The sequence below is a fragment of the Sciurus vulgaris genome (genome assembly GCF_902686455.1).
Source record: "Sciurus vulgaris genome assembly, chromosome: 6".
NCBI lineage: Eukaryota > Metazoa > Chordata > Mammalia > Rodentia > Sciuridae > Sciurus > Sciurus vulgaris.
The window spans coordinates 117,322,366-117,331,067 of NC_136466.1; positions in this window are offsets into that span (position 1 = coordinate 117,322,366).

Sequence of the window (8,702 nt, forward strand, 5' to 3'; positions counted from 1 at the left end):
TAGGGAGCTGCCAGAGGCTCGGGACTGGAATTGCACTTACACAGATTAAAAAAAAAAAAAAAAAAAAAAAGGGAGGAAAATAGTGATGTACATTCAATTTATTCAGGTGTGCTTTGTCCTCAGCATCCAACAGACACACAGGATTTCCCAGGAGTGAGCAGGAGATCCCCCGTGGTCTAACACTATAGGCAAGGGAGGAAATTTCAAGTGAGGAAAAATATGAATGAGCACATTTTTAAATAATTATAGTTTTGAGTTACTTTCAGGTACAGTACATAGAAATACAACAATGATGTAAACAAATAATTTAAGTAGTCTCAGAGAGAGTTATCACCGGGTCCCATTCTTGGACAGGAATTTTGCAGATCTAGCAAGCAGGGATATTTCTAGGTTGGAGCAAATAAGCAGGGAAGTTGAGGTAGGGGGCACAGGCAGGTTTGCCAGGACAGGAGAGTAGCATTATGGGTGTTATGGCTTGGATGTGGACTATCCCTAAATGCTCATATTAAAAACATGGCCCCTAGTACAGCAAAGTTCAGAGGCAACCTATCTCTGAGTGATTGCTCAGAGGCAATCACTACCTTTAGGTAGTGATTAGGGCTGTAACCTTATCAGTGAATTAATCTATTTGATGAAAATTAATAATTTGAATAGATTCCTAATGGTAACTGTAGGCAGGTGGGGCATAACTGGAGGAAGTAGGTCACTAGGGGTATGTCCTTGAGAATTATATCTTGTCCCTGGCCTTCTTCTTTCTCTTTCTCTCTCTCTCCCTCTCTCTCCCCATCTCTCTCTCCCCCTCTCTATCCCCCTCTCTCTCTCCCTCTCTCTCTCTCCCTCTCTCTCTCCTTCTCTCTCCTTTCTCCTTTCTTAGCTTTCCACCATAATGTTCTACCTCACCCTTGGCCCAGAACAATGGAGTCAGCTGTCCATGGACTGAGATCTCTGAGACCATGAGCCCAAGTTCATGTCTCCTCTAAGTTGTTCCTTTCAGGTATTTTGGTCACAGCAATGAAAAGATGACTGACACAGTGGGGTTCTGCAGCAGCCTGGGTATGAGTTTCTCTGAGCAGGTTGGAGAATTGATGCCCATACAAGGAAGTGATGTTAGATGTAGTCGGCCAAGTCTAAAGGACACATGCTGACTTTACATTTCACAAGGAGGACAGTATACTCCTGGGAGAGAATTCTAACAGGAATACCTAAAAGCCATTTGCTACTGGGGAAAAGAATTGGAGGGGGCATTAATGTGGATGGAATTGGACCCAATGGTAGGGATGGGTCAGAAAATGGATTTGGGAAATGTCAGGTGAAGGCCTTGGTTTCCTAGTAGATGCTAATGTATATTTATTAACAGCAAAGAGAGAATGAGTACACACATATATCATCTTATTTAGCACACACTGCAAACAGATGAGGCAGGTAATATTATTATCTTCACTTAATGGAGGGAATTGAGGCACACGGTGGTCATGAAATTTATCTAGAATTACAGATTTTGTTAATGGTAAAATTAAGATTTGAACCAAGGAGTCTTACTCAAGAGACCCATACTATTATAGGAGTACATCACAATATCAATATTGATGATTCCAAAATCCCCAGTAAAATTTATAAGCTGGGCAACTAATCCTTTGAACATTAATGGAATGTTATCATATTTGCATAAATTTCCATAAGGTAATTTTCAGCTATTTACAGAATTTGCAGTTCCACTGGGAGCTATTCCGCATGTGGTCTTTTTTCCCCTACATTTTAAAGCAATTGCCTCTAATCTATATCTATAGCTCACATCTACATTTTCATTTTTTTAAAAACTAGTGCCCAGGAAATAAGTCAGAACCACTATATAAGAACGATGAGTAACGTGGAAAGTGCGTTTTGGAATCTTGCTGTACGTGGAGGCTTCCCTCAGCCAGTTGGCGTGGTGAGCGCTCCAGGGCCCCACACAGGACCCAGCTGCTCAGTAACCGCGGATGGAGATGGAATCTAACCTGAGTGCAGTTCAGACTCACACTTTCACCACATTCTAGTCACTGTCATTTTCTCTAAGAAGTTCCAGCTTGATTGCCAGAAATAAAAATAGCCTAAGCCATTTGTGTTCATATTTTACAACTCATTTTGAGAATTAATATTTCATAAGAAAATTATTTTTATACAAAATGACTTTTAAAAGGTTTATGATCTTCTTAAGTGTAACTTTCACTATGCCTTGGGGCCAGCAACTTTTCTAGAGAAATATACCAGAGTTATTGATGTATTCTTCCCCTTGCGAATTTCCTTCATTTTTTGAGGCTGGAATATGAGAAATTACTTTCTGTATATAATTCACTCCTTTGTTTCCATTTCTACCACTCCTTTTTCCTGACTGCTTTTCTTTTGCTTTATTTTTTTTTTAGTGCAAAATAAATAAAATAAATACCATTATCAATGGAAGTTTTTTAAAATAACAGCTCATGTTTTAACCAAGCTAAGTTTAGGTTAAAGTGATGAGCAGCTATCACCAAGGCCAGGAAACAGATATAAAAATCCCCACTCTCCATTTTGCTGCAGTCCAATGCCTTCCTCCCTTATCATTATTTTTCTTCTATCTTCCCTGGTCTATGTTGAAGTGATTGATCTCCTTTTTCACTTTCCACATGATAGAGACAGAGACATCAATCTGCAGCTGAAGTAGCTGCCTGATGCTCCTCTAGAGATCTAGAAGGCAAAAGTCCCCAAATGGAGATGAGAGATGCTCAAGTCCCTGCATCAGTTACTGATGCACAATAGAACACCCCAAAACGTAGCAACTTAAAACAAAACTTATTCCTTATTGCTTATTTCTCGTGGTTTCTGGATCCACAGCAAGGCTTGCCCAGTCTCTCCTGGGTTTTTCCATACATGTGTGGTCAGCTGCTGGGCCAACTCAGAGTCATCTCACCTAGAATGGCCTTCTTTGGGACGATTCTCTGCTCGTGTGCATGGGTCCCTCCCTCACATCCCTCTTTCAGTTCAGCCCAGCATGTTCTCATGGGAGCCGCAGAGGGGCCAAGAGAAAAAAAACGGATATTTACATGTATTTTCTGAGCTTCTGCTTACACCAGGTTTATTATCTATCTTCCAAACCTGAAATTAAAGTGGGATGGGTCCAAGAGTGCAGGGCAGGCAGCCCGGAAGCAGGAGACGAATAATACAGTCAATCTACGAAAGTTCCTAAATTAAAAGCTGGGCAAAAAGGTACACTTTGAAAATAAAATAAAATCGACCCTCATTTTTCGTGGGATTCCAAATTTGCAAATTCACCTACATGCTAAAATGACTTTGTGACGCCGATAACGATGGCCTTTGCCATCATTTATAGACATGCCTAGAACAGTGAAAAGTTTGAGTTGACCCAAGCTCACATTCCCAAGTGAGGTCCAACAGGCCACACTCTGCCTTCCTGTTTCAGTCCTCACACTGTAAGCAAGTGTTCCTTTTTTAATATATTTGACACCACGTTTTTTGCATTTTTGTGCTTTTTATTGGTGATTTTGATGTCTCGAATGGCCCCCAAGGGTAGTGCTTGTGTAGTGCTGTCTGGTGTTTCTGAATACAGGCCTGTGAAGTGTCCATGGAGGAAACGTTAGGTAAGCTTCGTTCAGGCATGAGTTACTGCTGTAGGTCATGAGTTTAATGTTTGTAAGCCAACTACGTATAAATATCTTCAGACAGATACACAACTAAAGCAAGATTATATCCTGATTGGTAGATACAAATGTTATAACCAGGGTCTCACAGGAATTCTAACGCTGAATTTCCACTGGAAATAAGAGTTCAGCAATTGTTTATTCAGTGTTCACAGTGACTTTGTAAACTATGATTACTATAAATAATGAGAATCAACTCTACTTCCATCTATTTTTGAGCACCGTCTTCTATAAAAGATATTAAAATAACAAGCACTATATTCTTGTTTCCAGATTGAAGTACATATTTCCAAATATCAAAATAACTGTCATCTAAATACCTGCTTGGTCTCATGAAAAGCGACCTTTTGTTCCAAGTCAAACATTTTAGGAATACAATAGCTAGTTGGTAAAGGGACATGCTTTAGTGAGATTCCTGGTCACATCCAACCAAGGGTCCTTAGCTCCTCCCTGTGAGTAATTCTAAGTGGAGGCTTAATTCTGAAGTAAACAAAAACTCTGAATGAATAATAAAGATTCCAGACAGTAAGCTGGGATACAAATATATTTGTCAGTCTTTGAATGAAAACACTGAGCAAGAAAGAAAAGCACAGTGATAAAATTATTCATATAATGAAAGCCAAGGAAAAACAGAATTAGACATGAATAGTTTTGGGGAATGCATCTACTACATGAGGAAGTTCGAAAGTATTTTGTTTTGTTAGGGCACAGTGTCCCTAAAAAGCTTTGAGCCCCAGAGAGGTAGTTTTAAATGTGGTGAAAAGACTAGACAGCCTCGTATTTAAAAGCACAGATGCCAGGCATGGTGGTGCACGCCTGTAATGCCAGCAGCTTGGGAGGCTAAGGAAGGAGGATCACAAGTTCAAAGCCAGTCTCAGCAACTTAGCAAGGCCCTAAGCAACTTAGTGAGGCCCTATCTCTAAATTTAAAAAACTTTAAAAAGGGCTGGGGATGTGGCTCAGTGGCTAAGTACCACTGGGTTCAATCCCTGGTATGGGGGCGGGGGGAACCACCCACTTTTCAATCAGATCAGCATCTGTGCCCTGGCTCCATTTTGCTTGCTGGGTGACATGGCAAATACTCCCCATTTGTGGGCCCTAGCCTTCTTCATTTATAAGGTGGCAGCAATAGAAGCAATGACATAAATATAATGATGTTTATTTGAGTTTAATGAGTACTGATGTTTAATGAGTACTGATGAGGTGCCAGGCACCAACTGGGAGCTTTCCATGCATGGCCTCATGGAAGCCTCACAGCTGTCCTCTGAGGTGAGTACTGTCACCACCCCCATCTTGCACATGAGAGACAGTCATGTTCAATGATCCTGCCAAGCACTAGGGTTCGCAGAGTCAGAATTTAATCTGGGCATCTAACTCAACTGCCTCGTCATGTTGGTTGTGAAAGTTAAATGAGATAATGCATATAAATGCTTAGCATGGTGCCAGGGATATAATAAACATGTATTATAAATATTTTAAAGACTCTCTTAAATAAGAATACACCACCCTTCCCCCAGTTGCACTAGAATCAATAAATAGATCTACTTTTTTTTTTTTTTCAGTGCTGGGGATCAAACCCAGAGCCTCACACATGCTAGGTGAGTGCTCTACCACTAAGCTATCCTCCTTAGATTACAAGTTACTGGTGGTTGTAGAGGGTTTGTACAAAGACTTCAAATACTACTCTACTCAGAAACCATAGGGGAAAGTCTTACCTCACCAGAAAAAGAACTCCAAATAATCCCCTGGGGAAATTTCTATTCATCTTAACGAATGGAAGAGAACAAATATAAGTTGGGAGATCAGACCCAAGATTTGTGTTTTAAAACTCTTTCCCACTGAGGTCAAAACATTCCATGGTTTATCTCAGCTCTTCTTAAATCTATTTAGTCTATCTGATGTTGTTAACTTGTTTTTTTGTCCCAATCTCAGAAGGAACTCTATTGTTTTCATGAAAAACATTTGAAGTACGGAGTGAAGCCAGCTGTATTAACCAAGCTTCTGATAGGCTAAGGAAAACAGAACACATCTTCTAGGTTTCATCCCCTGTCATAGGAAGAGGGATAAGAGAGAAAAGGAGGATCTCTAGAGTACCATGTTTACTCTGAAGTACCATATTTACTGATTGAAGTACCATACTTCCTCTACACTACCAGTTTACTGAAGGAATGTTACTTCCTTCCCCTCTTAATACCTATTTTGTCAAATTATCATAGTCACATTTCTCTCAGTCCTGCATTTTAAGCATGTACAGACATAGGTCTAAGCAGGGATTATTCACCTTCAGCAAACAAGATGACCACTGGGACTATCTCTTGGCCCTTGCCAGGTCTTCAGAGAATCCTGGCAACCCTAGCAACCCAGAACACAGAAGAACACAAAGAAGAAAACAAAAAAGGAAGCATTTCCTCCACACCATTCAGAAGCCATGTGCTGGTGAGAAAGCCTGAATTTGTACAATAGGCTCAATAGGCTCCAAATGTGAGTCTAAACAACCACTCAGAAGTTAGTAATGAGACTGAAGTAGATTGATATATGCTAATAAGGAACAATTGCAAGCATATATTGTTAACTCATATATTGAATTTTCACGCATGTGTTAGTCCATTTTCCATTGCTATAACAAAATAGCTGATGTTGATAATGCATACCAAGAAGTTTATTCAGGTCACAGTTTTGGAAACTCAAAGTCCAAATAGCATGGCACTGGCTCTCACACTGGCCTCCTTGGCTATTTCACATCCTGGTAGATGGCATCATGGTGGGAGTACACATGGGAGAGAGAGATGACTGGGCAAGACAGGAAGCCAGAGAGACTGGGGAAAGGGCCAAGCTTGCTCTTTTATAACAACCACAGCACAAGAACAAACCAGGATCCTACCAGAACTCTTCCAATTCTTTCCAAGGACAGTGCCCTCAGTGACCTAATTACTTTCCCCTAGGCATCCCCTCTTAAAACTCAAGACTCCCTCCCAACATCACCATACTGAGGACCAAGCCACCTACACATGGATCCTTGGGTGACACACTCAAACCATAACCACACCATAGTATTATGATGCTATTGGAAATAATAGGGCTGTATATACATACATACTTGATTTAGAAGAATACACACAAAACTAGGAAGAATGGTTATATCATAGGAAGGAATTAGATGTGGAGGAAGATTTATTTTTCAACTTATCTTTTTTTATTATTATTATTTTTTCCCAAATGGAGAAGAGCAAAAAACTAAGGAGAGATTTGCTCTCAGGAGAGAGGAAGAGAAATCTACAAAGAGTTCTGAGAAGACAGTCCCCAAATTGACTTTCCTGGTTTTCCCTGATTACTATCCCCCATATAGACTTGTCCCCTTCAAATATTAGCACAAAAATGAAAATGGGATCCATCTAGGGGCAGTACCCAAAAAGTAAGAAGAAAATATGCCAAAATATATAGAGATTTTTTTAAACTATTCAAAAGAAGAATCACTTTGGAAAAGAAGAGAAAAATGTATATACTTTTATTCAATTTATAAGGAAAGAGAATGTAAATTCTTTGGGAAAAGAGAGAGCAAAGAAAAGAAACAATGGAATCAAAGATTAGAATATAAAACAACACAACAAGATAAAATATAAACTGAATTAGCACTGGGAGAAATCTTTAAAAAGCAATAAAAACACATTGGGGCAGCAAGAATATATGATATTGAAAGCACAGGGTTATGAAGGTATAGCTTAAGAAATGCATACAAAATGAAATGGAAAAGAACAGAAAATAAAAGAGATTATGAAAAACAATCAGCATGAGTAGGTTCTTTGTGTACATAATTGATTTTCCGAAAATGGCAAACATTTAAAGATATAAAATATAAAGATATAAAAAAGAAAACTGAAAAAAGACATGAACCCACTGACTAAATCTTCAGAACACAGAATTTTTATTCAAGGAACAACAGTCCCAAATTTGAGCCATATGTTAGTGGGGTTCCTGAAATTCAAGAATAACAAAAGAATCCTACATGCATTCAAGAATGGAAGCATGTTCCCCAAAAAGAGAAAGTGACTGACCTCAGCCTTCTCCACTGTAACATTCAGTGCAAAAAATTGGTAGAATATTATCTACAAATTCAGATGAGAAAAATGTGTGCCCCCCAAAATAAGTTCTTTATGTTTAAATGTAGTAGGAAGATAGCTTTAATAATGCAGAGGTACTGATAATATAGCACTTATGAGTCCTTCATATAAAAGACCCTTGATAACAAAATCCAGCCAACCCAAAGATAAGTAAAAAATGTTTAAAGTCCTATCCTGAGTGGGAGAGCCATGGATGAAAGGCTGTTGGTGACCAGGAGTGTGTAATTGTGTTTCCAGAGCTCAGCTCTGTGTCAGTTATAAATCTTGGTAACAAGGAGCTGGAAGTGTAAAATATGAATTTTCTCTTATTTCATGAAGTGCTATAAATACTACCCAAGATTGAAAAACAAAAAACAGAGGTTTAAATATATCAAAGTTTCAAATGTTATTATTAGAAGATAAGCTAAGAAAGCACAGAACAAATAGCAAAAAAAAAAAAAAAAAAAAAAAAACTTAAGGAAACAATATAAATGAAGTATAAATATACTATAACCAAACAGTGTGACAAAACTAATTGCAGCAAACATCTGTTATAAAAAGTAAATGTAGGAGTTCCTGCTATGACGGGTCTCCCTGACGCGTCTGATTGTCCTCCGCCCAGAGGGCTGGGAGCGAGCGGTCAGTCGGCCTTACCTATCCTGGTCTGACCTTGTTGGGGAGTGTCCCCTTCCCTTGCCACTGGTCGAGAAGGGCAAGAGGGCTTAAGACCCCAACATCTGGCGCCCAACATCGGGCCCCTCAAGGCTGAACCGCAGCCAAAGCGAAGAGGCAGTTTCGAAACCGAAAGTACCGGCAGATCGGGCCAAGCGAGTTCCGAGGTAAGGCATCCCAGAAAAGATGGGGAAACACACACCACACATGGCGACCCTGCGCTCTCAGCTCTCAGACTCATGCTGAAGAGTAGGGGCCTTGAG